This window comes from Rhinolophus hipposideros (genome assembly GCF_964194185.1).
Source record: "Rhinolophus hipposideros genome assembly, chromosome: X".
Classification (NCBI taxonomy): domain Eukaryota; kingdom Metazoa; phylum Chordata; class Mammalia; order Chiroptera; family Rhinolophidae; genus Rhinolophus; species Rhinolophus hipposideros.
This window is the reverse complement of record NC_138046.1, coordinates 83,128,161-83,132,837: the sequence shown is the minus strand read 5'-3', so window position 1 is coordinate 83,132,837 and position 4,677 is coordinate 83,128,161.

Here is a 4,677-nt window from a genome sequence, read left to right as displayed (position 1 = left end):
GAGCTCTAGTAAGCTTAAAACCATAATACTGTACCTACTTCCCAAATACTGAGGCAATTAAAAGAACCTATCCTGTTGTACTTTTGAGAAAAGGGAAGGGGAGGTGGATGGCTTCCTCTGTTTCTGAAATTAAGGCAGTGCCAGGTGAACTCAATGAAGGGGGGTGCCCAATCTGCTCCCATACTTATGACTCACCTTATTTGCCCTACCTTTACGTGTCTTCCTTTAATTTAAGAGGATGAGATGAGATGGAACATGTTCCAATGTCCCATGACTGAAGGAATAAATTCTTAATCACCTTCCCACTTTTTAAACTTTTTAAATTAAATAATTCTCCTACAGCTACAAATAATTATTAAATTAATTTTTAAATGCAGTATACATAATTTCCCAAAAATGATTTAAAATTTAAAATTGAAATGTTGTTTAAAATTGGGAAAATGTTAATGCTGTCACAAAAAGTTATGAGAAATTATTTGAACGAGCTGCTTTTCCCAATAGAGATGCAGGCTAAAATGTCAAGTGCCCAGAGTAAAGAAAAAATGGACATATGTTTTCTAAGGTCAGGTATATTCCAAGAAAGAAAAACAGAAGTGACCACAAGGAAATTCCACCAAAGAGAGGGAGTTCTCTCAGAAGAGGATTTCTCCTTACAGTACATGAGAAAATCCCTTTATCTACTCAATGACTAGGATTTAGAAAGTAAGACTTGAAGTATATCTATTTGTAGTGTCCTATACTAGAATATATTTGCGTTTTGGGAGATTTGGCAGTATTTGAAAGGCTAAGAAAGTAAATATGAATTAGGTTTGCCAAATAAAATATAAGAAACCTAATTAAATTTGAATTTTGCATAAATAATGAACAATTTTAGTATGAGTATGTTTCATGATTTGTTGTTTATCAGAAATCTAAATTTAACTGGGTATCCTGTGGTTACTTGCTCTCTAGCAAGCCTAATTTTGGAACCCTAAGTAAATGAAGGTCAACAGAAAGATGTGAGGAGATCGGTCTTTGAAATCCATATTAAAATAGGAAAACCTTTGGGACATCATCAAAATAGCGGCGTGAGGTGAGCCTCTGTAAAGCTCCCCTGGAATTTACAACTAACCGAACAACTGTAACTCCACAATGGACTCCCTGCACAGCAGACAGGAAAGACAAAGAGGTCCACTAATGAATTCACCTAAAGGAAGGAGAATGGCATAAGTGGGGCAGGAGGGAAGGGAGAAACGCAGAGACGGAAACGCGCAGGCGCAGAACCAGACATAGCTCAGTGCTCCAAGCTCGCTGCATCCCTGAACTACTGCAGCTGTGGGAGAGGGAAGAACTCGGACTGATAGGACTCTGTTTATGGCCCACAGGGCTGAGGGGACAGCACATAACACGGCTGAACCCAAAGCTCAAGACAGAGACCTCGGAGAACAGACTGAGGGAAGAAGGCTGAAAACAGTGGTTTAAGCCCTAACAGCCAAGCAGAGAATGGAAGCCTCTCGCACTGAGACTGGGCGCCTCCTCCCTACCCTCCCAGAGTTCGCCCACCCCTACCTGCCCGGTGCTAGAGCGGAACAGTAGCAGTGTCAGATCAAAATAACAGAATATTTGCTGTTCTGAGAACTGTGGACCACAGACACAGATTCTCATCCCAACAAGCTCCGGCAAAGGGGAGGGAGCTGTGGAAGGAGGACCGCCTGTAGTAGTGGTCGCCACCATTGCTCCGGGCCACCTCTCACAACTCACCCGGCCCCTGGCCCCACCTATCTGGGCGTATCCCTGCAGGAGTAAACAGAACTGCTGAAACACACGGGCTCTGAATCTGGTGCAGGAAGAGCTTTGGAACTTCAAAAGCTCGCCACATACCCACACGGACACTGTGCACTATGACCCAGGTGAACAGAGGAGAACTCGACTCCCAGGGAATCCTCCCATTGTGTGAAAAGCTGGAATAGTGCAGAGAAAACATAGCAATACCATGTGAGAGAGACAAAAACGCTTCAGTCAGAGAGAAAATAAAACATTCTACCAACAAGTATTGGAAAACAAAAAAAAGACCTCTGCCTATCAACCTGTTGCAGAAGCCACTCCTGTAGATGTCTAGGAAGAGAAATAATAAATCAGTAATTGCCATCAATAACAAAAGCAACAAGACAGCTCACAAACAAAGTGAAAAGTCTCCAGAAAAGGAACTTAAAGATATGGGAATATGTGACTTAAATGACAGAGAATTCAAGATTGCAGTTCTGAAAAAACTCAACGAGATGCAAGAAAACACAGAAAGGCAATTTAATGAACTCAGAAATGCAATCAAAGAAAAACATAAGCATTTTACGAAAGAGATGGAAATTGTGAAAAAGAACCAAATGGAATTTCTAGAGATTCAGAACTCAATACAAGAAATTCAGAATGAAATAACCAGTTTAGGTAGTAGAGGTGACCAGATGGTGGAAGGAATCAGTGACATCAAAGATAGAAACCTGGAAATTACACAGATGGAAGAAGAAAGAGACTTGAGACTTAAAAGAAATGAAAGAACTCTACAAGAAATTTATGACTCCATCAGAAAGAGCAATATAAGAATAATGGGCATACCAGAAGGAGAAGAAAGAGAGAAGAGAACAGAGAATATATTCAAACAAATTGTTGATGAGAACTTCCCAAACTTGTGGACAGCACTGGACCTGGAATACAAGAAGCAAATAGAACACCTAATTACCTCAATCCCAACAGTCCTTCTCCAAAGCAAATTGTATTGAAGCTGTCTAAAATCAACGACAAAGAAAGAATCCTCAAGGCAGCCATGGAAGAGAAGACGGTAACCTACAAAGGAAAGCCCATTAGATTATCATTAGATTTTTCAGGAGAAACTCTACAAGACAGGAAGGAGTGGAACCAAATATTGAAACTTTGGAAAGAGAGAAATTATGAGCCAACAATAACATATCCAGCAACGATATCCTTTAGATATGAAGGAGGAATAAAGACCTTTCCAGACATACAGAAGCTGAGGGAATTTTCTAATACACGACCTGCACTACAAGAAATACTAAAGGAGGCTGTTCGACCACCATCAACAGGGACGATTTGTGGCAACCAAAACATAGAAAGGGGGAGAGTAAAGGCCTGAACCGGAATATGGGAATAGAGAAAGTAAGCGTGCCGAAGAAACTGGAATACTCTAAATATCAAACTTTCTTATACATAAACTTAAGGGTAACCACTCAAAAAAAAATCCGGAACTGAAATATATACTGTAATAAAAGAAGAAACAGAGGGAAACATCATAGAATACCACCACACAGCAATAATAGACAACAACAAAAAGCCAAAGAAACAGTGGAGACACAGCCTTACCAGAAAACTAAAGATAGAATGACAGGAAATCCTCACATATCAATAATCACCCTAAATGTAAACGGACTGAACTCACCAATAAAAAGGCACAGAGTAACAGAGCAGCAAGAGTAAAGCAGTAGTTACCCACAAGGGACTTCCCATAAGACTGTCACCTGATTTCTCAACAGAAACTTTGCAGGCTAGAAGGGATTGACACAAAATATTCAAACTGATGAAAAGAAAGGACCTACAACCAAGATTACTCTACCCACTAAAAGCAATCATTTAGAATTAATGATACTCTCCTAAACAAGAAAAAGCTAAAAGAGTTCATCAGCACCAAACCATTATTACAAGAAATGTTAGAGATTTTTTTAAGAAGAAAAAACAGATTAGAATATGCATAATAAATCCTAAGAAAAAAGAACAAAGCTGGAGGTATCACACTCCCTGATTTCAGCTTGTAGTACAGAGCAACAATAATCAAAAGAGCATGGTATTAACAGAAAAACAGACACAGAGACCAATGGAATCGAATTGAAAACCCAGAAATAAACGCACATAAATATGGACAGATAATTTTCAACAAAGGAGCCAAAATCATACAATGGAGACAAGAAAGCCTCTTCAATAAATGGTGCTGGTAAAATTGGAAAGCCATTGCAAAGAAATGAAACTAGACTGCTATCTGTCACCATGTACCAAAATTAACTCAAAATGCATCAGACTTACACATAAGACCTGAAACAATAAACTGCATAGAAAAAAACATAAATAGTAAACTTATGGACCTTGGGTTCAAAGAGGATGTTACGAATTTGACCTCAAAGGCAAGGGAAGTAAAAGCTAAAATAAATGAATGGGACTATATCAAACTCAAAAGCTTCTGCACAGCAAAAGAAACCATCAAGAAAACAAAGAGGCAATCAACCAAATGGGAGAAGATATTTGCAAACAATGCCTCCTATAAGGGGTTAATACCCCAAATATATAAGGAGTTCATAGAACTCAACAACAAAAAGACAAATAATCCAATCAAAATGGGCAGACGACATGAACAGATACTTCTCCCAAAAATACACGCAAATGGCCAACAGATACATGAAAAAATGTTCAACTTCATCAGCAATTAGGGAAATGCGAAGCAAAACCACATGAGATATCACCTCGCACCTGTTAGAATGGCTATCATCAACAAAAATAATAAGTGTTGGTAAGGCTGTGGAAAAAAGGGAACCCTCATCCACTGTTGGTTGAAATGTAAATTGATACAGCCGCTATGGAAAACAGTATGGAGGTTCCTCGAAAAATTAAGAATAGACTCACCATATGACCCAACAATTC